The sequence below is a fragment of the Pongo pygmaeus genome, chromosome 12 (assembly GCF_028885625.2).
Source record: "Pongo pygmaeus isolate AG05252 chromosome 12, NHGRI_mPonPyg2-v2.0_pri, whole genome shotgun sequence".
Taxonomy (NCBI): domain Eukaryota; kingdom Metazoa; phylum Chordata; class Mammalia; order Primates; family Hominidae; genus Pongo; species Pongo pygmaeus.
In genome coordinates this window covers 69,870,854-69,898,017 of record NC_072385.2, presented here as the reverse complement: position 1 = coordinate 69,898,017, position 27,164 = coordinate 69,870,854, and the positions used below count along the sequence as shown (strand labels likewise).

The 27,164-nt window shown below is 39.8% G+C and overlaps 1 long non-coding RNA gene across 2 annotated transcripts in view; it reads right to left on the bottom strand.

Moving 5' to 3' along the window:
• Positions 1-2,015: 2,015 nt before the first annotated feature.
• The window catches only part of LOC134737796 (uncharacterized), a 150,908-nt gene continuing 125,759 nt past the window's right edge, over positions 2,016-27,164 (bottom strand). Inside the window, exons 5-7 of one of the 2 annotated variants that reach the window (XR_010123096.1) lie at positions 25,473-25,567; positions 3,614-3,678; positions 2,016-2,337 (exon numbers count right to left, since the gene is read on the bottom strand). This is a non-coding gene — a long non-coding RNA (uncharacterized LOC134737796). Of the gene's footprint in view, positions 2,338-3,613; positions 3,679-25,165; positions 25,568-27,164 lie in introns of those variants that run through there. The other variant, XR_010123097.1, reaches the window with a different exon arrangement.

The following is a 27,164-nucleotide window of genomic DNA, read 5'->3' as shown; positions in this document are numbered from 1 at the left end:
TTCATCACTGTTATTGAACATATTGCTGGAAGTCCTCACTAGAGCAATCAGACAAGAGAAAGAAAGGGCATCCAACATGGAAAGGAAGAAGTCGAGTTATCCTTGTTTGCAGATATGATCTTATATTTGGAAAAACTTAAAAACCCCACCAGAAAACTATTAGAACTGATAAACGAATTCAGTAAAGTTGCATACAAAATCAATACACAAAATCAGTGGCATTTCAATATGTCAATAGCAAATAATCTGAAAAAGAAATCAAGAGAGTAATCCTATTTATAATAGCTGCAAATAAAATACATACAAATTTGCTTAACCAACAAAGGGAAAGATCTCTGCAATAAACACTATAAAACACTGATTCTAGATATTGAAGAGAACATTAAAAAATGGAAAGATATCTCATGTTCATGGGTTGCAAGAATCAGTATTGTTAAAATGTCCTACTACCCAAAGCAATCTGCAGATTCAATGCAATCCATCAAAATACCAATGACGTCCTTCAGAGAAATAGAAAAAAATTCCTAAAATTAAGTGGAACCACAAAAGACCCAGAATAGCCAAATCTATCCTGAGCAAAAAGAAGAAAACTGAAGGAATTACATTATACTACAGTACTATAGTAACCAAAACAGAATGGTACTGGCATAAAAACAAACACACAGACTAAAGGCACAGCATACAGAACCCAGAAATAAATTCATACATCTTCAGTAAACTCATTTTTGACAAAGTTGCCAAGAACATACAGTCTCTTGAGGAAGGGACAGTCTTTTCAATGAATAGTGCTGAAAAAACTGTATATCCATATTCAGAAGAATGAAACTAGACCCCTATCTCTTGCTATATACAAAATCCAAATCAAAATGGATTAAAGACTTAAATCAGGAGTGTCCAATCTTTTGGCTTTCCTGGGCCACATCAGAAGAAGAATTGTCTTGGACCACACATAAAATACACTAACACTAATGATAGCTGATGAGCTAAAAAAAAATCGCACAAATACTCATAATTTTTAAACAAAGTTTACAAATTTCTGTTGGGCCACATTGAAAGCCATCTTGGGCTGCATGCAGCCCAAGGGCCATGGGTTGGACAAGCTTGACTTAAATATAAGACCTCAAATTACATAACTACTAAAAGAAAACATTGAGGAAACTCTTCAAGACATTGGAGTGGGCAAAGATTTCTTGAATAATATCCCACAAGCACAGGCAACCACAGCAAAAATGGACAAATGGGATCACATCAAGTTAAAAAGCTTTCTGCCCAGCAATGGAAACAATCAACAAAATGAAGAGACAACTAGCAGAACGGGAGAAAATATTTGCAAGCTGCCCATCTGACAAGGGATTAATAACCAGAATATGTAAGGAGTTCAAACAACTCAATAGGAAAAAATCTAATAATCCCATCAAAGAAAATGGGCAAAAGATGTGCATAGACATTTCTCAAAAGAAGACATACAAACAAACAACAAACAGGTATATGAAAAGGTGCTCAATATCGTTCATCATCAGCAAAATGCAAATCAAAACTACAGTGAGATATCATCTCACCCCAGTTAAAATGGTTTATATCCAAAAGACAGGCAATAAGAAATGCTGATGAGAATGTGGAGAAAAAAGAACCCCCGTGCATTGTTGGTGAGAATGTAAATTAGTACAATCATTATGGAGAACAGTTTGGAGGTTCCTCAAAAAAACAAAAAATAAAGCTACTCTATGATCCAGCAATCCCACTACTCGGTATATACCTAAATGAAAGGAAATCATGATATTGAAGATGTATCTGCACTCCCATGTTTATTGCAGCACTGCTCACAGTAGCCGAGATTTTGGAAGCATCCCAAGTGTCCATCAACGGATGAATGGATAAAGAAAATGTGGTACTTACATACAGTGGAGTACTATTCAGCTATAAAAAGGATGAGATCCTGTTATTTGCAACAACATGGATGGAACTGGAGGTCATTATAGCTAAGAGAAATAAGCCAGGCAAAGAAACACAAACGTCACATGTTCTTATTTATTTGTGGAGCTAAAAGTTAAAACGATTGGCCTGGCGCGGTGGCTCAAGCCTGTAATTCCAGCACTTTGAGAGTTCGAGGCGGGCAGATCACGAGGTCAGGAGATCGAGACCAGCCTGGCTAACACGGTGAAACCCCGTCTCTACTAAAAATACAAAAAAATTAGCCGGGTGTGATGGCGGGCGCCTGTAGTCCCAGCTACTCAGGAGGCTGAGGCAGGAGAATGGTGTGACCCCGGGAGGCGGAGCTCGCAGTGAGCCGAGATTGCTCCACTGCAGTCCAGCCTGAGCAACAGAGCGAGACTCCATCTAAAAAAAAAAAAAGTTAAAACGATTGAACTCATGGAGATAGAGAGTAGAAGGACAGTTACCAGAGGCTGGGAAGGGTTATTGCGGGGTTGGGGAGAGTGGGGATGATTAATGGGTGCAAAAAATAGTTAGAAAGAATGAATAAGAACTAGTATTTGCTAGCACTACAGGGTGACTATAGTAAAGAAATCAATTTAATTGTACATTTAAAAATAACTAAAAGAGTGTAATTGGATTGTTTGTAACACAAAGGATAAATGCTTGAGGTGATGGATACCCCCATTACCCTGATAGGATTATTATGCATTGCATGCCTGTATCAAAATATCTCACATACCCCATAAATATATATACCTACTATGTACTCACAAAGATTAAAAATTAAAAAAAAAATTCATGTTGAAATTCGATTGCCAATATAATGATGTTGGAGGTGGGGCGTTTAAAAGGTGATTAGGTCATGAGGGTTCTGTCCTCATGAATGGATTAATGCCATTATTGTGGGAGTGGATTAGCTATCTCAGGAGTTGGGCCCTCCTTTTTCTGTCTCATGAGCTCTTACCCTCTCTCTCTTGCCCTCTTTGACTATATGATGCCTTCTGCCATGGGATGAAGGCCATGTTCTTGAACTTCCCAGCCTCCAGAACTGTAAGCCAAATACACTTCTGTTCTTTATAAATTATCCAGTGTGTGGTATTCTGTTTTAACAACAGAAAATGTGCTAAGACATCCCTCTTGCAGGACTTTGTGGAAAGTGGCAAAGCATTATTACTAGGGTCTGTGTTGGGATGGGGAGGGGGAATATGATTTTAATGGATCAATTTGTGTTTTAAAAAAATGATCCAGGGTATTGTCAGCAACTAGTTTATTCTTCTCTGTAAATTTTTCTTCAAAGAGCAGAAGAATTCACAAATTTAGATAATCTGGTCAAACCCTCTAACTTCAGAAAAGAAACTAGGCATCAGAATCTTTGATGCTGTTTTCTCCACTGAAAAGCTTTTCAGTGGAGTAAAGGGGGCCTCAAAATATTCTGAGATTTGTAGGAGGGTGAAGTAAATACCTAAGGTAATTGTGATGGATAGTTCTTGAATTATCTGCTTTTGACTATCTTCTATCAGGCTGTGGTGAACCCAAGTAACTGAAACTCCTGATGCAACTAATACAGATGTATTCAGGAAGGATACTTCTAAGGGGTTGAGGGGAAAAATGCCTGTTGGGGGTTAACCTTATTCAGTGGAGAAAACAGCATCATTGATTCTGATGCCTAGTTTCTTACTTTTAAAGTAGGCCTGATCCAACATTTTCTCATCATCCTCTCTTATTTCTTCAGATATAAGATTTCTGAAATAGAAATAAATTTTATTCTTATTTATACACAGTGAATAATTCAGCTGCTCAGTATCATATGAAATAAAGACCTCCAGAAACTTCCAGGGGCTATTCAATCTTCCTTGCCAAGGGGTCAACTTGACGTTATTAGCACAGTGTACTGCACAGAAGCAATAATAAAAGCCATAAAACATCATTGCAAAGTGACTAGCACAGACTTCAAAGAGGAGCTAAGACAGATGTGAGCAATATCCTATAATGTATGTACTTACCTTTGCATTCAGATGGTGGTGGATACCCCTGAATGAGTGTTTAAAGATGTCAAGAATGAGGGCATGAGGAGAAACCAGACAGCTCCAGTTAAGTGGACCCATGCACAAAGGACAGTCATGAGGTGAATCATCTGTCTCTTCCAGTCTGTTCTACCCTGTTCAAAGCACTTCTAATAGTTTATTTTAAATTAACCTGTAAAACAATTTCCCGTGAAGTAGATTGGAGAGAAATTATTGTAAAACCTTATTTAAAACTGTTAAATTCAGCTGGAAAGGCTAATTATCATTATCATACTTTTATAAATGAGGAAACTGAGACACAATGAAGTGAAGTGATTTATGTAAAGCTAGATATTCAATCCCTATTTAATTCCTGATTCTGCGCTTTTTTCACACCATCCCACTAAGTCCCACTTAGGAACATCCTGGCCTTCTGTAGTTCAGCAGTAACATCAAAAACTTCAAGCAGGCCAGGAGCCGTGACCCATGCCTGTAATCCCAGCACTTTGGGAGGCTGAAATGGGCAGATTGCTTGAGCCCAGGAGTTTGAGACCAGCTTGGGCAACATGGCAAGATCTACTCTCTACAAAAAATACAAAAACTAGGCAGGTGTGGTGGGGGCATGCTTATAGGAGGCTGAGGTGGGAGGATCATTTGAGCCCAGGAGGCAGAGCCTGCAGTGAACTATGATCGTGCCACTTCACTCCAGCCTGGGTGACAGAGTGAGACCCTGTCTCAAGAAAACAAAACAAAACAAAACAAACAAACAAAAACCCACAAAAAACTTCAAGCAGATTGCTCCGAGGTAATAATTATGAATATGTGTAAAGTTTACCTGTAATGATTTCATTGCGTAGTTGTTAAAAGCAAAAGATTGGAATTAATATAAATATCTACCAAAGGTGGCACACTAAATTACATAGGGGAATGCCATGGTAATAGGAAAAAAACCACATAATTCAAGAAAAGTTGGGTAGGGTAATGTAATACAAATGTATATCAGTGGGGAGAAATGAATGTACATGCATAACCTTAAAACATATATTTATCTAGGTCTGTTATAAGCAACAATAACATCAATGATAGCATTTTTGCTCTCAACTAAATCTCACGTGGGCACCCTTAGCATCCAGCTTTTAGTCTCTAATACTACTATCCATTAATATGAACCAGGAAATTTGGGGGATGGTTGACTCCATAGTTTGAGGGCAGGAAAAAATTATGTTGGATCTGAAACATCAGGATGTTTGGAAAGGATACAAGGATAGAAGTGCTTAGAGGACAGAAGGCACTATATAAGGGGGCCTCCCCTGAACAGGTTATGAACATTTGTGTATCAGAAAAGAAGTAGTAGGCTGGGCGCAGTGGCTCATGCCTATAATCCCAACATTTTGGGAGGCTGAGGCGGGCAGATCACTTGAGGTCAGGAGTTGGAGACCAGCCTGGCCAACATGTTGAAACCCCACTTCCACTAAAAACACAAAAATTAGCGGGGCGTGGTGGCTGGCACCTGTAATCCTAGCTACTCGGGAGACTGAGGTGAAAGAATCGCTTGAACCTGGGGGGCGGTGGTTGCAGTGAGCCAAGATTGCGCCACTGCATTCCAGCCTGGGCAACAAGAGGGAAACTCCATCTCAAAAAAAGAAGTAGTAATATCCATAATAACGGGTTACTGAAACCAGCTGAGACTGTAAAAGGCTGTGAGTTCATACTGATGCTGAAGGAGGAATGCTAATTATAAGTGATAAAAATGTAATTGCCATACAAAAGGAGAATAAAAAAGTTTTGGTTTACTTTATTAACTTTAATAAGTAGAAAGGTATGATCTATACAAGATTTAAAAAAATTATATACTACAAAGTGTGTGTGTGTGTGTATTTTTCTATTCTATTAGCAGGAAGAAGTTTACAAATATTTACTGAATGAATGAAATAATTATCCAAAATATAGGACCTACTCATTGTCTATAAATGATTATTTTCTCCATTATACTATTACAAGTTACTCTCAATAGTTATTCCTGGAAGGACATTTTCTTCAAGTTTTGTTTGAGCCACAGATTTCTAGCTCTACTCTACTGGGAGTGCCTGATTTTGTTAGAGCCTTACATTACACAGAGAAAAACTTTAATATAAGTATATAAAACACATCATTGACCAGCAGATGGCTCTACAGAGCAAGAACAAAAAAAATCACGACATAATTTAAAACTGATGTATGTGTAAATCATTATTACAGGAAATCTTTTTTACATTCTCTCTGTGTGTGTATGTGTGTGTATGAGAGAAACTGGAATGGTAAAAATGAAAACATTTAACTTGTTAAATTAACTTAGGCAAGCTAAATGTTTTGGTAAAATTTTAGAAGAAAATAGTTTTCAAGAAGTTCATCATGAAGTTACTACTGTCAACTTCTACATCAAAATTTACCCATAATATATGCAAAAGTAGTTCAACACAGATATCAAGAGCAAATTGTCTAGAATTAATTGCTGTTTCTAAGTGTCATCTTCTAAACAGTATAAACCAAGGTCAAGAATATTCAGCAATCATTATTTATTCAGATCTAAAAGTAATGAGATGTTTAGAAAAGTGACTGTACTAAAATCTCTTTCAGATAGACCCTAAATGATTTTTGAAATTTAAGAAGTACAAATTAAGTAATATAGAATATAAGCTTCATTCTGAAAAATATATCTAGGAATAAATATATACATAATGGCTTATATCTCAAACAGATATACTCATTTCCCTTGACATTCTTATGTGTTATTTTATAATCACAGTTCCAGGGATAATAAAATATAACATTGTTGTTTCTAGATTTTAATTGAAATGCATTCTGTCTCATTCATTCATTCAACTAACATTTATTGAGCACTGGCTATGTGCTAAGCGAGCTGTTTTAGGCACTTAAAATGTATAAATTCATTTAATTCTCAACTTTATTAGGTAGATACCATTATTATCCCCATTCTACAGATAAAAAACTGAGGCACGGAGATTAAATAACTAGTTCAAAGTCAGAGAGGTGACAAGTGGCAAATGTAAACTCTGGTGGTTTAGCTCCAATTCCAGTGGTCTTCCATGCATTCACTCATCAGAAAATATTAATTGGAGAATACAATGCTCTCCTAGATGTCATACAAAAATATATGCACAAGGGGACTATAAACTAGGGAATAAACTTTACATTGGTAGGATGTTTTATAGTTTACAAAAGTATGTTCGTATACCCATGAATATTAAGTAACTCTTCAAGAAAACAGTGCAGAAGATGGTATAAGCTGGTATGTATAATAAAATACCATATTAGTGGTACAGATAGTAATTTAATAATATAACCAAGCAAAAGAAAAGATGGCTATAGACTAGAGTAGATATAGATATTAGATAGATAGATAGATAGATAGATAGATAGATAGATAGATAGATAGAATTTAATGGAGGTGGTGGGAGTTGAATGGAGCTAGGCCTGAACAGTGGGGAGGATTTGAGGGGACAGGGAGGAAGTAGGAAAGGTACTATTCTGACAGCCCCAGGAGTACAGAGATTAGAAACCAATAAGACCTGATCAGAACAGACCCCCAAGGCGGGTTGTGGAAAATAAGGTTGGACAAGTAGGAGGGAGCAGATTTTGGAGACCTTTGAATGTTAGGAATGCTAGAGACTACAAGGGCAAGTAATTGATAAGTTGTTGCTAACCACCCAGCACATTCCTGGGAGTTCATTTAGCTGCTAAATTCATTATTGCATTTGCTGTAGAATATTAGAGTTGAAAATACTATTAGAGTTGTTAAGGATTCTGCAATTGTATACATCATTTATTGATTAATGGACCATTCACTAATGCTTATGGAGTGTTCTGAAAAATCCAGAGCTACTTGATTTATGTATTTCTGCTAATACTATTTCATGAAAATTAGTGTTGTTTTTCTACCTTATTTATGCTTTCATACTAATTTGTCTTTGTATATTTTTAAATTCTTCTCTGCACATATTAAATCTTTATCATTCTTCCCTCCTCTTCTCTACTGTATTTTCACAGCAAAACTTATGAACAGAGGGTTTGAGGTTAAATATGTCTATTTTATGGTATAGAAAAAGAGTTGTCTCCATGACAGGATAATCAGTAGATTTAATCAGTTGTGTCTAAGATAATAAAGGAAAAATATTGTCTGAAGTCATTTAGAGTAGATCAATGATTGGTGAAGTGATTCAATCAAAAATATACTTTTTAGTTGAAAATATTGCAGGAAACCACTAACTTGAAAAGACTAGGATGGTTAGCCTTTAGATGGTTAGGATTTCAAAGATGGGTTGTTGAGAGGCACTTTATAATCTTTCTTTGATGTTGATGCAACTTCCCTCTTTTCCCCTTCTTTCTCTCTTCAAGTATTGTAGGACATGTATTTATTGTTTAAATGAAAAAAAATAAAAATAATTATTGAGTATTTTACTCTGAATAAAGTGGATGACACTCTTGGTGACAAAGTCACAATTTAGGAGCCTTTTCAAGCAGGAAATAATTTTATTACCATCAATATATACTGAAAATGTATCAAAGCACAAAATCTTGGGAACTCAATTCCATGTACTGATAGAGCCTAGTTGTACCAACTAATTTGTACCAGAATTTCTTCATCTTTAAGAGTAGGAAGCATAAAAAAGGAAATGAAATGGAATTCTGACTTTGGTTCATATTTGTTTAAGAAACAATTGAAATGTAGCAGGTATGTATAAGTTAACATTGTTGGAGAGGAAAACGTGGCCTTTTTGAGATCAACAACAAATAGATTTTTCACATTTAGCCTATGAAACCTAAAGATAAGAAAAGGCAGGAAAAACACTGATTAGACTGAGAAGGGTTCAACTTCTGTCTGGTCAAAGGTTGCAGGCCAAGTTCTGAAACAGTGAAATAGGGAGGAAATAGTTCAGTCAAAAATAAGAAACAAAAACACAGACAAATACAGGAACAATATTTTCAGAAACATTGACCAACAGAGTTGTGAATTCAAACTTACTAAATGAAAGTGTGAAGTATTTGGCATTATCTTATTTCTCTTACTTATCTTATTTCCCTTATTTTCATTGATATGAATGTGGGAATGAGAAACCAAGGAACAACAGAAGAGAAATATGAAATGAATGAGGAATGGATAAAACAAAAAATTAAAACATTTATTTTCTCATTTCTTTGTCTCCTATGCTTTATTTACAGATTTTAGTATTCCCTTCCAAGACTATATATCCTTCATATATATAATTCAATAGATAACCTTTTTTTACTTTGTTATATTGATGAAGAGACTTACTTAGAAGATTTAAGATTAGAGTTGCTAATAAAATCCTGCCATGCAGGACAACTAGTTAAATTTGAATTTCAGATAAGCAATGAATACTTTTTTTTAGCATAAATATGTCCCATATATTGCATGGGACATAGTTAAACTAAAAATTATTCATTGTTTACCTGAAATTCAAATTTAACTGTCTGTCTTGTATTTTTATTTGCTAAATCTGGTAGCCCTACTAGGAAAGAACCACTAGTCTTAAGAGAGGTGGATCTCCTTGGGCTCTTTATTTTAATGCATTTACTCTGGTTTATCAATATCTCCTACTTAAATTTTTTTAATTGAAAAAAGTATACTTATCATGAGTGTATAGTTCATTGAACTTTCACAAATTGAACACACCCATGTAACCAGCACCCAGGTCAAAACCCAAAATGTTATCCACCCCCTAGAAGCCTCCCTTGTACCGTCTTCCAGCAACATGGTTTCCCAGAGCTTGACCTTTCCACTAAGGGTAATCATTATTCTGACTTCTAAAAATATAGACTAGTTTTGCTTATTTCACAACTATTTTTATCTAGTGTCAGTGGCTTCATCCTTGTATTCTAAAAGAATATCCACTCACTTGGTAGAAACAAAGACCCCCTGGCACCAGGTTAAATGACCATTTGATTTGGACATGATTGAGGTTGGCGGACAGCTCTCCCATCTCCATGTATTAAGAGAATTCTCTAGGGAGTGGTATTTATCTAGAACCCCACAGTGGATAGCAGGTGGGTAGAACCTTCCAGTGGACCTAAGAGATAATAAAGGCAGAAATCTAGAAGTTGTGGGTCTTCCAGAATGTGGTCAGGTTATGAATTTCGGCTAGGAGGGGCTGAGAACCAAGCAGGTGGTTTGGTTGATGACACCTGAGAGACTGTAAGAACTAGGCATTTGACACACTCCCGCATGCACATCTTCATGGAAGTGATCTGATCAGTTGCTAATCCCCCAGCAAGGTTTCTTCTTGGCAGTGTTTGTCTGCAATGGCACAGCTTTGTCGTATAAAGTTGTTCCATGAAGCCATGAAATTTTTCTATCATTCCCTCAGTTTGTAGACAGATAACTGCGCCCATTCTACAAGAATGCATCATAACCATTACTATAACTAAGGACAGAAACCAGAAGGGGTCTAGAAACCAGAAGGGGTCCCTTCCCCTTCTCTCCAGTAGTATTGAGGGGGAGGGCCACAGGAATAGAGCTCCAAGAGAAGGCAGAGCAGGACCTTCATCTCCACCAGCCTGGAAAAGGAGGCTCCAGGGACCCACTACAGTTCACTGAGTACCCACCAATGCTTCCTTGGAGCAGAGCCCACATGGCTGAGACATCCATGGCAGCAATTGGGTAATTGGGTAAAGAGCCAGAGTATATGACATGGGTGGTTAAGAATCCTTTTCTGACCAGAATCTTAGGTTAGGAATCCAGGTGATTTAGTTTGGCAAGGACCACCAAATATTTGACTGGCTGATGCCAGAAAGTCTAAATGGTTTCTCAGTAGCAGCCTTCCAGGCAAAAGTGAGATATCAAAATATTTGCCTCTCCACCAAGCTCAAAACAAAGAAGGTAAAACATAGTTCTTCCATCTCCCATCACTGCATTCCTCCCTTACCTGGTACATAGTCTGTCCTGTTACAGAAGAGGGTATTTGTTGCAGTATTATTCATAATACCAAAAAAGCAGAACACTCTATTCAAGAATGGGACTTTGACTAAATAAATTATGCCACAACCCAACAATGTAATCCTATTCAGTCTTAAAATGATGTTGTAGAAGAAAATGTAGTAGTAGTTATAGTAGCTGTAGTAGTAGTAGTAGTTATAGTAGTTGTAGTAGTGTGGGCCCCATAAAGCCCACACTACCTGCCAGCATTGTTCTAAGTACTTGGCAAATGTTGACTCACTTAAATATTCACAACACTTTGTGAAGTAGGAACCATTATTATCCCCATTCTACAGATGAGGAATTTGCAGAAATTATTTCAGTTAAAGGACATGCCCAAGGGTCACACAGTAAATGATGAGCCAAGATTCAAATTCAGATAGGCTACATCCAGAGTCCACTCTATGAACTGTTGCATAATGACAAATGAAATGTTAATCATTTATAATTACAGGAGAAAAGCAGGCTAAAAACCAGTTTGAAAAGTGTGATTCCAATTCCGTATCAAACACTAAAAAATCATATGATCATACACACAAAGAAAAATTGTTGTGTTGCCTGCCATGGTGTTAATAGTATTACCTCTGAGAAGTTGCATTTAAGTGATTCTTATTTCCTTTTTAATAATTTTCTATAATGTCTATATTTTCTATAATAAACCTTTATGATTTCTTCTTTTGAAACAGAGTCTCACTCTGTCACCCAGGCTGGAGTGCAGTGGCGTGATCTTGGCTCACAGCAGCCTAGACTTCCTGGGCTGAGGTGATTCTCCCACCTCAGCCTCTGGAGTAGCTGGGACTACAGGGGTGTATCACCATGCCAGGCTAATTTTTGTATTTTTTGTAGAGATGGGGTTTTGCCATGTTGCCCAGGCTGGTCTTGAACTCCTGAGTTCAAAAGTGATCCTCCTGCCTTGGCCTCCCAAAGTGCTGGGACTACAGGTATGAGTCACCATGCCCAGCCTATGACTTTTTTTCTAAGATAGAGTCTCACTCTGTCGCCGGTCGCCCAGGCTGGAATGCAGTGGCGTGATCTCGGCTCACTGCAACCTCCACTTCCCAGGTTCAAGTGATTCTCGTGCCTCAGCCTCCTGAGTAGCTGGGATTATGGATGTACAGCACCATGCCTGGCTAATTTTTGTATTTTTATTAGAGACGGGGTTTCACCATGTTGGCCAGGCTGGTCTCAAACTCCTGACCTCAGGTGATCTGCCACCTTGGCCTCCCAAAGTGCTCGCCTTTTTTAATGAGCAAAAAATTCTAAGACAAAATGATTTCTTGTGGTGAAATCAGCTCAACAATTGTGACCTTTATGCAAGGTCTTCTGGTATGAAGACGTGGAGAGAAGTCACATCCTATGGAAAGCTTTCAAAGGACATCCCCAGATCACATCATGCCAACCGATTTGCCTCAGAGGGAAATGAACTTCAAACTCATTAATGCGTAAACTCAGTGCCTGGGAAGCAAGCTATGTTGAGCACCAAGCAGATGTTAGAATGTTGAAGCTGGCAGGGACCTGGAGCCTCTAGAATCTAATCCCTCTGTTGGCAGAGACTGAGGCTGGAGGGGATGCCTACGGAAAGTCAAGTCATGTAACAGGGAGGCCCTTACAGAAAATGGCATTTGCCCTAGGAAGCAGAACTAAGCAGGAAATTCACAAGTCATTTAAAATTTAGTCACAGAATTTCCTGGCTAGCAAGAGAACACCTGAGATGACTTTTATCTTCTCGCGGCCACAGAAGTTTACTCAGAAAAAGAGGGAGCAGGGAATAGAGCTTTATGAATGTATTGCAGTAAAGATTTATGCTTGGGAGAGTTCAAAATTAGCTGTGATGGAGAAGAATCCTGTTGCAGACAATGACATGGACATGTAGCCCTCTTTTCCCAGACTACACCCTCTGACAGGATGCGGTTATGCTCAGTATCTCCCTGGAAAATGACCCACAGTTCCTGGACTTCCAGCCCAGGCTGGATTTCCTGAGGGAAGCTATTACTTAGTCAGGCCCCACCCTTCCAAGACATCACAGTGACTCATCTGAGCAAACTGGAGAGGGCTGGCAATCTCCAAGCAACACGGTTTCCCAAAGCTTGACCTTTCCAACAGCTACTCCCACAAACAGGGCCAATTAGTGAGTCCTGCTGATGAAGAAATACTCTCAGCAGCTCGCCTTCCCAGCTGGTTAGCAGCCACTGTCTTTCACCCATCCATGGTTGTAGGTCTCTCTCTGGCTCACTGATAATGTACTACCTCTAGAGGGCAGTTTAAAGCAGGATTCTCACTGAGTTCTGTAATGGCAGTACTTCACAGATTGTAATGAAATTATTCAAAATGTCCTCGTGAAAGAAACCCATGTTCTTTCATATAATGTCACAATTTTAGCTGTCCACTCAAGCAATTTGCAGGACCGAATCTGGATGCAGGTATTTAACTAAAAAGAACTATGTGATAACAGATGCTAGACTTACAAAGAAGGAACTGAGAGGATTCAGAGGGACGGTTGTTCCCACTAAGGTGGTGGATAAAGCAGTCTTTGAGGCGCTGGCCTTTGAGCTGGGCCTTGTTAAAGATGAGCTGATTTTTACAGGGAGATATGTTAAGGGAGGCAGAGGAAGAGGGATACCCAGACAGAGGGAGATGTCTAAACAAAAGTTTGGAGCTATAAAAGAATGAGTCATGGCATAACAAAGTGAGAAGTCTTGTTTTCTAGCATAGAGGTATCCTGTAGCCAGGGCAAACTGGGAAAAGAAATATTGAATCTAAGACACCATGATTGCCATCGATTGTAACATGCACTCTGATTTCAGAGATGTTTCAAAGGTCTTTTAAAAAAAATGTGTCTTAGAATTGACAAAACACAATTAACTGGGATAGTATTATATAAGGTCTCAAAAACCAGCTAAGAGGGTAGATGGTGAGAAATGAGGAGCTCCTGAAGGCTTTTTGAGCAGGGCTGTGAGGTTATGTTTTATGAAGATTGCTCACTGCTGTGGGTAAGGCCAAGGTAGAATATGCTGTGGGCTGGGCATGGTGGCTCACGCTTGTAATCCTAGCACGGTGAGAGGCTGAGGCAGATGGATGGGTTGAGCCCAGGAGTTTGAGACCAGCCTGGGCAACCTGACCAAACCTCATACAAAAAATGCAAGGCATGGTGGTGCATACCTGTAGTCCCAGCTACTTGAGAGGCTGAAGTGGGAGGATCACCTGAGCCTGGGGAGGTCAAGGCTGCAGTGAGCCATGATCACGCCACTGTACTACAGCCTGGGCGACAGAGTGAGACCCTGTCTCAAAAAAGAAAAAGAAAAAAATGCTGTGCTAGAGCTACTTAATTAGTACAGGCTCCAGGGAACTAGAGAAGTGGTAGTGGGAATGGAAAGGGTCGGACACAAGACTTTTCCAAGGAAAAATCAAGTGAGTCAACTGCACAGACATGGAGAGTGAGAGAGGGGTCAAAAATGAATTACAGATGGATAACGAAGACAAATGTGGTATGCCTGTCATTGTAATTTATGTTTCCTACTCATTATGCTTTCGTGTTGAACATTTTTTCCTTTACTGATTTTTTTCTAAATGGTAAAATTTTGTTATTCTTTTTCTCTCACATACAGTGTTTAAAAGTTTTGATACCCAGCATGGTACTCACATAAAAACAGACACACAGACCAATGGAACAGAATAGAGAACGCTGACATAAATCCACGTATTTACAGCCAACTCATTTCAACACAGACACCAAGCACATACAACGGGGAAAGAACAGTCTCTTCAATAAAAGGTGCTGAAAAAACTGGATAACCATAGGCAGAAGATTGAAACTAGACCCCTATCTCTCACTATATGCAAAAATCAAATAAAATGGATTAATGACTTAAATTTAAGACTTGAAACTATGAAACTACTAGAAGAAAACATTGGGGAAATACTCCAGGACATTGGTCTTGGCAAAGAATTTTTGGTGTAAGACCTCAAAATCACAGGCAACCAAAACAAAAGACAAATGAGATTACATCAACCTTCTGCACAGCAAAGGAGGCAACAAGGTAGAGACAATCCACAGAATAGAAGAAAATATTTGCAAACTACTCATCTGACAAAGGATTAATAACCAGGATATATAAGGAGCTCAGACAACTCAATAGCAAAACAACAAATAATCCAATTTAAAAATGGGCAAAAAATCTGAATAGACATTTCGCAAAAGAAGACATATAAATGACCAATAAGAATACGAAAAAAAATGCTCAACATTGCTAGTCATGAGAGAAATGCAAATCAAAATCACAACGAGATATCTCACCCCAGTTAAACGGGCTTTTGTCAAAAAGACAGGCAATAACAGATGCTGACAAGGATGTGAAGAAAGGAGAACTTTCATACACCATTGGTGGGAATGTAAATTAGTACAACCACTATGGAAAACTGTATAGAAGTTCCTCAAAAAACTAAAAATAGAGCTACCATATGTTCAGTAATTTTTCTACTTATATATAGCCAAAAGAAATGAAATCAACATATCAAAGAGACTTCTGCACTTCCAAGTTTATTGCAGCACTATTCATAATAGCCAAAATATGGAACCAACCTAAGTGCCCATTAATGGATGAATGGATAAAGAAAATGTGCTATGTATACACAACAGGACATTATTCAGCCATAAGAAAGAATGAAATCCTGTCACATGCAGCAACATGGATGGAACTGGAGGTCATTATATTAAGTGAAACAAGCCAAGCACAGAAAGACAAATATCACATGTTCTCACTCATATGTGGGAGCTTAAAAAGTGACTATCATGAAATAGAGAATAGATTGCTGGTTACCATAGGCACCAGAAAGTGTGGGGTGAGGGGATGAAGAGAGCTTGACTAATGGGTACAAATATACAGTTCGAAAGAAGAAATAAAACCTAGTGTTCAATAGATAAATAGGATGATCATAGTTTACAATATCTATTGTATATTTCAAAATCATTAGATGAGAATAATTCAATTGTTTCTAGCATGAAGAAAAGACGATTTTTTTTTTGAGATGGAGTTTTGCTCTTGTTGCCCAGGCTGCAGTGCAATGGCACGATCTCTGCTCCCTGCAACCTCCGCCTCCTAGGTTCAAGCGATTCTCCTGCCTCAGCCTCCCAAGTAGCTGGGATTATAGGTGCATGCCACCACAGCCGGCTAATTTTTGTATTTTTGGTAGAGATGGGGTTTCACCACGTTGGCCAGGCTGGTCTTGAACTCCTGACCTCAGGTGATCTGGCTGCCTCAGCCTCCCAAAGTGCTGGGATTACAGGCGTGAGCCACCACGCCCGGCCAAAGACAAATATTTAAGGTGATGGATCTTCTAATTATGCTGATTTGATCTTTACAAATTATATATACCCTGAAAATATGTACACCTAGTATATATCAATAAAAAGTAGAATTTAAAACAGTTTTAATTCCCATCTTTACAGTGCTAATGGTTGCCCTGACATATTTAAGCCTACATTTTTACATCAACACCAAAAATTAATAGCTACCCATTCTTTTTTTTTTTTTTTTTTTTGGTGTAGGGGGCGGAGTCTCGCTCTGTCTCCCAGGCAGGAGTGAATTGGCGCGATTTCGGCTCACTGCAAGCTTCGCCTCCCGGGTTCACGCCATTCTCCTGCCTCAGCCTTCCAAGTAGCTGGGACTACAGGTGCCCGCCGGACTGGGACTACAGGCGCCCGCTGGACTGGGACTACAGGCGCCCACCACCATGTCCGGCTAATTTTTTTTTTTTTACTTTATTTTATTTTATTTTATTATTATTAAACTTTAAGTTTTAGGGTACATGTGCACAACGTGCAGGTTAGTTACATATGTATACATGTGCCATGTTGGTGTGCTGCACCCATTAACTCGTCATTTAGCATTAGGTATATCTCCTAATGCTATCCCTCCCCCCTCCCCCCACCCCACAACAGGCCCCAGTGTGTGATGTTCCCTTTCCTGTGTCCATGTGTTCTCGTTGTTCAATTCCCACCTGTAAGTGAGAACATGTGGTGTTTGGTTTTTTGTCCTTGCAATAGTTTGCTGAGAATGATGGTTTCAAGCTTCATCCATGTCCCTACAAAGGACATGAACTCTTCCTTTTTTATGGCTGCATAGTATTCCATGCTGTATATGTGCCACATTTTCTTAACCCAGTCTATCATTGTTGGACATTTGGGTTGGTTCCAAGTCTTTGCTATTGTGAATAGTGCTGCAATAAACATACGTGTGCATGTGTCTTTATAGCAGCATGATTTATAATCCTTTGTGTATATACCCAGTAATGGGATGGCTGGGTCAAATGGTATTTCTAATTCTAGATCCCTGAGGAATCGCCACACTGACTTCCACAATGGTTGAACTAGTTTACAGTCCCACCAACAGTGTAAAAGTGTTCCTATTTCTCCACTTCCTCTCCAGTACCTGTTGTTTCTTGACTTTTTAGTGATTGCCATTCTAACTGGTGTGAGATGGTATCTCACTGTGGTTTTGATTTGCATTTCTCTGATGGCCAGTGATGATGAGCATTTTTTCATGTGTTTTTTGGCTGCGTAAATGTCTTCTTTTGAGAAGTGTCTGTTAATATCCTTTGCCCACTTTTTGATGGGGTTGTTTGTTTTTTTCTTGTAAATTTGTTTGAGTTCAGTGTGGATTCTGGATATTAGCCCTTTGTCAGATAAGTAGGTTGCAAAAATTTTCTCCTATTCTGTAGGTTGCCTGTCCACTCTGATGGTAGTTTCTTTTGCTGTGCAGAAGCTCTTTAGTTTAATTAGATCCCATTTGTCAATTTTGGCTTTTGTTGCCATTGCTTTTGGTGTTTTAGACATGAAGTCCTTGTCTATGCCTATGTCCTGAATGGTATTGCCTAGGTTTTCTTCTAGGGTTTTTATGGTTTTAGGTCTAACATGTAAGTCTTTAATCCATCTTGAGTTAATTTTTGTATAAGGTGTAAGTTTCAGCTTTCTACATATGGCTAGCCAGTTTTCCCAGCACCATTTATTAAATAGGGAATCCTTCCCCCATTTCTTGTTTTTGTCAGGTTTATCAAAGATCAGATAGTTGTAGATATGCGGCGTTATTTCTGAGGGCTCTGTTCTGTTCCATTGATCTATATCTCTGTTTTGGTACCAGTACCATGCTGTTTTGGTTACTGTAGCCTTGTAGTATAGTTTGAAGTCAGGTAGCGTGATGCCTCCAGCTTTGTTCTTTTGGCTTAGGATTGACTTGGCGATGTGGGCTCTTTTTTGGTTCCATATGAACTTTAAAGTAGTTTTTTCCAATTCTGTGAAGAAAGTCATTGGTAGCTTGACGGGGATGACATTGAATCTATAAATTACCTTGAGCAGTATGGCCATTTTCACGATATTGATTCTTCCTATCCATGAGTATGGAATGTTCTTCCATTTGTTTATATCCTCTTTTATTTCATTGAGCAGTGGTTTGTAGTTCTCCTTGAAGAGGTCCTTCAGATCCCTTGTAAGTTGGGTTCCTAGGTATTTTATTCTCTTTGAAGCAATTGTGAATGGGAGTTCACTCATGATTTGGCTCTCTGTTTGTCTGTTATTGGTGTATAAGAATGCTTGTGATTTTTGCACATTGATTTTGTATCCTGAGACTTTGCTGAAGTTGCTTATCAGCTTAAGGAGATTTTGGGCTGAGATGATGGGGTTTTCTAGATATACAATCATGTCATCTGCAAACAGGGACAATTTGACTTCCTCTTTTCCTAATTGAATGTCCTTTATTTCCTTCTTCTGCCTGATTGCTCTCGCCAGAACTTCCAACACTATGTTGAATAGGAGTGGTGAGAGAGGGCATCCCTGTCTTGTGCCAATTTTCAAAGGGAATGCTTCCAGTTTTTGCCCATTCAGTATGATATTGGCTGTGGGTTTGTCATAGATAGCTCTTATTATTTTGAGATACATTCCATCAATACCTAATTTATTGAGAGTTTTTAGCATGAAGGGTTGTTGAATTTTGTCAAAGGCCTTTTCTGCATCTATTGAGATAATCATGTGGTTTTTGTCTTTGGTTCTGTTTATATGCTGGATTATGTTTATTGATTTTCATATGTTGAACCAGCCTTGTATCCCAGGGATGAAGCCCACTTGATCATGGTGGATAAGCTTTTTGATGTGTTGCTGGATTCGGTTTGCCAGTATTTTATTGAGGATTTTTGCATCAATGTTCATCAAGGAGATTGGTCTAAAATTCTCTTTTTTGGTTGTGTCTCTGCCAGGCTTTTGTATCAGGATGATGCTGGCCTCATAAAATGAGTTAGGGAGGATTCCCTCTTTTTCTATTGATTGGAATAGTTTCAGAAGGAATGGTACCAGCTCCTCCTTGTACCTCTGGTAGAATTCGGCTGTGAATCCATCTGGTCCTGGACTTTTTTTGGTTGGTAAGCTATTAATTATTGCCTCAATTTCAGAGCCTGTTATTGGTCTATTCAGAGATTCAACTTCTTCCTGGTTTAGTCTTGGGAGGGTGTATGTGTTGAGGAATTTATCCATTTCTTCTAGATTTTCTAGTTTATTTGCATAGAGGTATTTATAGTATTCTCTGATGGCAGTTTGTATTTCTTTGGGATCAGTGGTGATATCCCCTTTGTCATTTTTTATTGTGTCTATTTGATTCTTCTCTCTTTTCTTCTTTATTAGTCTTGCTAGCAGTCTATCAATTTTGTCGATCTTTTCAAAAAACCAGCTCCTGGATTCATTGATTTTTTTGAAGGGTTTTTTGTGTCTCTATTTCCTTCAGTTCTGCTCTGATCTTAGTTATTTCTTGCCTTCTGCTAGCTTTTGAATGTGTTTGCTCTTGCTTCTCTAGTTCTTTTCATTGTGATGGTAGGGTATCAATTTTAGATCTTTCCTGCTTTCTCTTGTGGGCAGTTAGTGCTACAAATTTCCCTCTACACACTGCTTTGAATGTGTCCCAGAGATTCTGGTATGTTGTGTCTTGGTTCTCGTTGGTTTCAAAGAACATCTTTATTTCTGCCTTCATTTTGTTATGTACCCAGTAGTCATTCAGGAGCAGGTTGTTCAGTTTCCATGTAGTTGAGCAGTTTTGAGTGAGTTTCTTAATCCTGAGTTCTAGTTTGATTGCACTGTGGTCTGAGAGACAGTTTGTTATAATTTCTGTTGTTTTACATTTGCTGAGGAGTGCTTTACTTCCAACTATGTGGTCAATTTTGGAATAGGTGTGGTGTGGTGCTGAAAAGAATGTATATTCTGTTGATTTGGGGTGGAGCGTTCTGTAGATGTCTATTAGGTCCGCTTGGTGCAGAGCTGAGTTCAATTCCTGGATATCCTTGTTAACTTTCTGTCTTGTTGATCTGTCTAATGTTGACAGTGGGGTGTTAAAGTCTCCCATTATTATTGTGTGGGAGTCTAAGTCTCTTTGTAGGTCTCTAAGGACTTGCTTTATGAATCTGGGTGCTCCTGTATTGGGTGCATATATATTTAGGATAGTTAGTTCTTCTTGTTGAATTGATCCCTTATCATTATGTAATGGCCTTCTTTGTCTCTTTTGATCTTTGTTGGTTTAAAGTCTGTTTTATCAGAGACTAGGATTGCAACCCCTGCATTTTTTGTTTTCCATTTGTTTGGTGGATCTTCTTCCACCCCTTTATTTTGAGCCTATGTGTGTCTCTGCACATGAGATGGGTTTCCTGAATACAGCACACTGATGGGTCTTGACTCTTTATCCAATTTGCCAGTCTGTGCCTTTTAATTGGAGCATTTAGCCCGTTTACATTTAAGGCTAGTATTGTTATGTGTGAATTTGATCCTGTCATTATGATGTTAGCTGGTTATTTTGCTCGTTAGTTGATGCAGTTTCTTCCTAGCCTTGATGGTCTTTACAATTTGGCATGTTTTTGCAGTGGCTGGTATCGGTTGTTCCTTTCCATGTTTAGTGCTTCCTTCAGGAGCTCTTTTAGGGCAGGCCTGGTGGTGACAAAATCTCTCAGCATTTGCTTGTCTGTAAAGTATTTTACTTCTCCTTCACTTATGAAGCTTAGTTTGGCTGGATATGAAATTCTGGGTTGAAAATTCTTTTCTTTAAGAATGTTGAATATTGGCCCCCACTCTCTTCTGGCTTGTAGAGTTTCTGCCGAGAGATCAGCTGTTAGTCTGATGGGCTTCCCTTTGTGGGTAACCTGACCTTTCTCTGGCTGCTCTTAACATTTTTTCCTTCATTTCAACTTTGGTGAATCTGACAATTATGTGTCTTGGAGTTGCTCTTCTCAAGGAGTATCTTTGTGGCTTTCTCTGTATTTCCTGAATTTGAATGTTGGCCTGCCTTGCTAGATTGGGGAAGTTCTCCTGGATAATATCCTGCAGAGTGTTTTCCAACTTGGTTCCATTCTCCCCGTCACTTTCAGGTACACCAATCAGGCGTAGATTTGGCCTTTTCACATAGTCCCATATTTCTTGGAGGCTTTGTTCATTTCTTTTTATTCTTTTTTCTGTAAACTTCTCTTCTCACTTCATTTCATTCATTTTGGCTTCCATCACTGAAACCCTTTCTTCCAGTTGATCGCATTGGTTACTGAGGCTTGTGCATTTGTCACGTAGATCTCGTGCCATGGCTTTCAGCTCCATCAGGTCCTTTAAGGACTTCTCTGCATTGGTTATTCTAGTTATCCATTCATCTAATTTTTTTTCAAAGTTTTTAACTTCTTTGCCATTGGTTCAAACTTCCTCCTTTAGCTTGGAGTAGTTTGATCTTCTGAAGCCTTCTTCTCTCAACTCGTCAAAGCCATTCTGCGTCCAGCTTTGTTCCGTTGCTGGTGAGGAGCTGCGTTCCTTTGGAGGAGGAGAGGCGCTCTGATTTTTAGAGTTTCCACTTTTTCTGCTCTGTTTTTTCCCCATCTTTGTGGTTTTATCTACCTTTGGTCTTTGATGAGGGTGATATACAGATGGGTTTTTGGTGTGGATATCCTTTCTGTTTGTTAGTTTTCCTTCTAACAGTCAGGACCCTCAGCTGCAGGTCTGTTGGAGTTTGCTGGAGGTCCACTCCAGACCCTGTTTGCCTGGGTATCAGCAGCGGTGGCTGCAGTACAGTGGATATTGGTGAACCGCAAATGCTGGTGCCTGATCGCTCCTCTGGAAGTTTTGTCTCAGAGGAGTACCCAGCCGTATGAGGTGTCAGTCCACCCCTACTGGGGGGTGTCTCCCAGTTAGGCTACTCAGGGATCAGGGACCCACTTGAGGAGGCAGTCTGCCCGTTCTCAGATCTCAAGCTGTGTGCTGGGAGAACTCTCTTCAAAGCTGTCAGACAGGGACATTTAAGTCTTCAGAGGTTATTGCTGTCTTTTGTTTGTCTGTGCCCTGCCCTCAGAGGTGGAGCCTACAGAGGCAGGCAGGCAGGCCTCTTTGAGCTGTGGTGGGCTCCACCTATTTTGAGCTTCCTGGCTGCTTTGTTTACCTACTCAAGCCTGGGCAATGGCGGGCCCCCCTCCCCCAGCCTCACTGCCGCCTTGCAGTTTGATCTCAGACTGCTGTGCTAGCAATGAGCGAGGCTCCGTGGGCATAGGACCCTCCAAGCCAGGTGCGGGATATAATCTCCTGGTGTGCCGTTTGTTAAGCCCGTTGGGAAAGCACAGTATTAGGGTGGGAGTGACCCGATTTTCCAGGTGCCATCTGTCACCCCTTTCTTTGACTAGGAAAGGGAATTCCCCGACCCCTTGTGCTTTCCGGGTGAGGCAATGCCTCGCCCTGCTTCGGCTCACGCACGGTGCACTGCACCCACTGTGCTGCACCCAGTATCCGGCACTCCCCAGTGAGATGAACCCGGTACCTCAGTTGGAAATGCAGAAATCACCCATCTTCTGCGTCTCTCACGCTGGGAGCTCTAGACTGGAGCTGTTCCTATTTGGCCATCTTGGCTCCACCCTCCCGGCTAATTTTTTGTATTTTTAGTAGAGACAGGGTTTCATCGTGTTAGCTAGAATGGTCTGGATCTCCTGACCTCGTGATCCGCCCGCCTCAGCCTCCCAAAGTGCTGGGATTGTAGGCGTGAGCCACCGCGCCCGGCCAATAGCTACCATTCTTAAACAGAATGGGAAATTTGGCCGGGCACTCACGCCTGTAATCCCAGTACTTTGGGAGGCTGAGGGGGGTGGATCATTTGTGGTCAGGAGTTCAAGACCAGCCTGGCCAACACGGTGAAACCCTGTCTCTACCAAAAAAAAAAAAAAAAATGAGCCGGGCATGGTGATGTATGCCTGTAATCCCAGATACTAGGTAGGCTGAGGCCAGAGAATCACTCGAACCCTGGAGGCAGAGGTTGCAGTGAGCCAAGATTATGCCCCTGCACGCTAGCCTGGGTAACAGACCGAAACTCCGTCTCAAAAAGAAAGAATGGAAAATTTAGCTGCTTTTTCCCTCCTCCATTCTTACCCTCAGTCCCATCCCCTTCAGTCTTTGGTGCTATTATCATATTTGACATTTTATTTGGGGGCTAGATTCATGCACATTTCATATCTAGTCATGGGTGGTATTGGATTATGCTATGCAAAATATTCCCAATAAATAGAATCAATTTCAAGCTACCAGAAGTACATTAAACTTATGGAAACTTCTACCCCAAGGCCTGCTATGAATTTAAGTCTCTGGTCTATGTGGTGCTAATTCCTAATAATTCCTAACTGCCTCTAAATTGTTTCAATTCTTAACATTTCTATATTTTCTTATTTCCTTAAATTTTATTTTAACTTTTATTGTCCTGAAAGTTCTCATGATTTAATTAGCGTATTTTCCATTCTTACCTTGGGATGTATGCTTCTAGAATAATGTATGCAGTTTTTGTTGCTGAACCTTAAGGCAATTATTGAAGATATTCAGGAGCAGAGAGTTACAATAAAATGTTTGACGAAGGGCTACTGCTGAGTAGGGAACAACAAAAATGATTAGAGCTTTTGGGTTTGTGAAAGCAATGATTCAGAAGGCACATGGTTAAAGCTTTTAAAATCAAGAAGCAAAAATGAGGTGAATCTAATTGTAGTACCCTTACGCTAACACTAGAAGATTTCTTGCAACTTTTAAGAAATAAATTGAGAAAAAAAAGCTTGAGTTTCACATAGGAAATTTCATTAGGTAACTTCTTTTGCCCCTCCGGATCTACTTTTTGTCCTTTTCTACCCTGCTCTGGTCCTAGGAGGCTGATCTACACTGACCACATCAACAAGCACCTTTGCCTTCTGGCTTAGTGATGGGCTTGGTGAGTGGGGTGGGGATGAGCAGCACTGTGGCAGGAGAGTGGAAAATGGAGGAATGTGAGATCGGGGTATTTATTCCCCAGCTTCCTCCCCACCAGGGTGCCCAAGGTTGGCTGAGTTTGTCTACTGAAAGCTAGCACTTGTGTCACACAGTTCTCTCCATATGCTTTGTGAGTTCTGGTAAACATATCTTCTCCTTTCCATTTCAGAATTTTGAGCAGTAATAGCCCCTCATTGTTGCAAATTCCAGATACTATATGCTATTGCTGATTTCTGCAAACCTTGCTCGGGCCTTGTAGATAGTGCCTTTACTACTCTCAATTGCCCACATGGAGTATGCCCTCTCTTTCCAGACCCATGCCGAACCCTGACTGATGTACTAATTAATGGACCAAGAGATCTCTGTAACTAAGAAATAATAAGCGTAGAAAATACAAATGTTTAAAAAGTGACCATGGATAAGACACTAGCCCTGACTTTGGGAAAGAGGTGAATATTAGACCATTTTGTGATTGTATTGTTGGGGCCAACGAGCACCTGTTAGGCTGAATGGTTGGGTGGAAGTAGGCTTTTTCTTTTGAGAGAATGAATGTTCCCACTATCAGTCATCCTTGGAAGTGGATAATCCCCATGTGGGAAATAAACTAAAACTATGGACTGTAGAAGGAGGGACCTCCACCTGTCTCTGAATTAGGGATCTATTTGGTCCTGGACTTTGAGGTATGAAAAGGCAGGCTCATGCTGGAGTAAGCTGTGCCCAGGGAAGCTGCAACATCAAGCTTCTATTTTTGTCAGAGTGGCAACAGGGACAACAGCAGTTCAGAGAAGGAAACAACCAGCATATTTTGATAAGAAACTCCAGGTAAAGAACCCCTAGGCCCAAAAGGTATTACATCTTCATCCTAGCCCCAACAAAAAGCAGGAATCATTATCAGGATGTTTTCTTTGGACCAAAGGAAAAAGTTTATTTTTCCTGAGGCTAAAGTCAGGATAACAGTGGGCTTCAGTGGGTAGATATGAGAACATGATAGCAGAGCTCTCCTGAAGGTCAAAACAATGAGTTGAAAAAATGAGAGAGAAAGCATGGGAGAGCTCTGTTTTAGAGCAAATATAAGGTAGCACCAGTAAAGTTTCACATATAGTTGAAACCACTTTGAGAGAGGTGAATTTCCAGCAAGTGGGTTCGCAGGAGAGAATACTGTAATATTTTTGGTATGAAATGGAAGGATACTTTCCATTGTAGTCATAGACTGGGAATCTGGGAATAAATGGGTTACAGAAATAGCTTCTAGGCCAAGCACAGTGGCTCATACCTATAATCCCAGAACTTTGAGAGGCCGAGGTTGGAGGATCGCTTCAGCCCAGGAGTTCAAGATCAGCCTGGACAACATAGTGAGACCCCATCTACCTAAAAAACAAAACGAAACAAAATTAGTTGGGTCTGGTGGTGTGCAACTGTCCTAGCTTCTTGGGAGGCTAAAGTGGGAAGATCCATTGAGTTCAGAAGGTCTGGGCTGCAGTGAGCTGTGATGGTGCCATTATGTTCCAGCCTAGGTGACAGAGCAAGACACAAGTTTTTAAAACGAACCGACAAACAAACAAAACAGAAATAGCTTCTAATGGGTTAGGTAAACCCTATGTGTGGTAAATTGATAGTACTTTCCTGATGGCAGCTGAAACACATTCCTGACCTTTTGGATTGATACTGGAGAAACTGGGCCCTCCCACAAACTCCCTTGCTACTGCTGCTGGGATCAGAATGCAGGATTTAGTGAGTATGGCAACATTTAAGGATTTTTTTTTTATTGAGGTTGTGCAATTCATTCTTCCTATATTAGAGAGAAGAATAGTTCTTGGGGCTTTCACAAGGTTGTTGTGATGCTCTGATTTCTATTTTGGTGTAATGGGACTTTGAATCTCATTAGGGGCCAGACCAAGTCTCATTAGTCATATGAGCTTTGCACGTTTACCAAAAATTTGTTCTCTGCTCTGGTGAGAAAAGGAAGGGCCTGGTGTGCCAGCTGAAAGGATATCACCTGACAACTTCCACAATATCATGTGGAGCTTGGGCTCAGCTCATGTGGGCATTGAACCCAGGTATCATCCAAAAATATTGCCGTGAGTTACCAATTTGCATCAGATGCATTTTCCAATATTTTTTGAAAATATCAAAAGTAGCAATATATTCAGTGTTTTGTAATAGCTCAAGGAGATAAATTACTGAAAGAGGAATATCAACTCCCATACCAAGAATAATTTCTCCTGTCCTTGGAAAATGTTAATCAAACTTTAGAGATCTAACTAGCCTAATATCTTAAAGTGATAACCTGGGATAAGGAGAGATTGAGACTTAAGATTTTAATATGAATTATTCTATTAACTACGTCTTCCTGAATATGTTTGAAGCCTGCAGCGTCAGGCTTTCTCCTGTCTGCCACGACCAATTATATATAAGTGGGTTCAAAAATTCCACTTCAAGGATATTTTGTTTCTCCACAGGCATAATCATTACTCTCAGGAATTTGTGAGCCCTCCTCAAGGAGAAGTCTTTTTCTGTGTGAAGACAGTGAGACCCCCTGTAGTGTGTTCTCATTAATCTGTTTCTAAGTAATCTGATCGAGGGTTCATCTGCCTAGACCCAAGTTGCCCTGCCTCCCTGTCCTCTTTTGACCTTTCTACTTAAACCTGATGTCATCTTCTCCAAGAGCATGTGACTCAGGCAGCATAATGTCAGGGATCAGGGCTGAACTATTATAGACACAGTGGATTAGCAGCCAAGGAGTGGTTCCTCTGACTTGGGCTAGCCAGGGTTCTCTGAGGATTCATTCTCTGGCAACGCTGCCACTCAGACTGTAACAGCTTTGTAATTTTGAGGAGTAATTCTGAATTACAACATGGCAGGATCCACAATGGATGAGCTCATCTTCTGGGTGCACTATGTGGGCATATTATCTCAATTATACTGACTTGAACAAAACCTCCAAGAAAGAGTGAGGTCTTTGTTT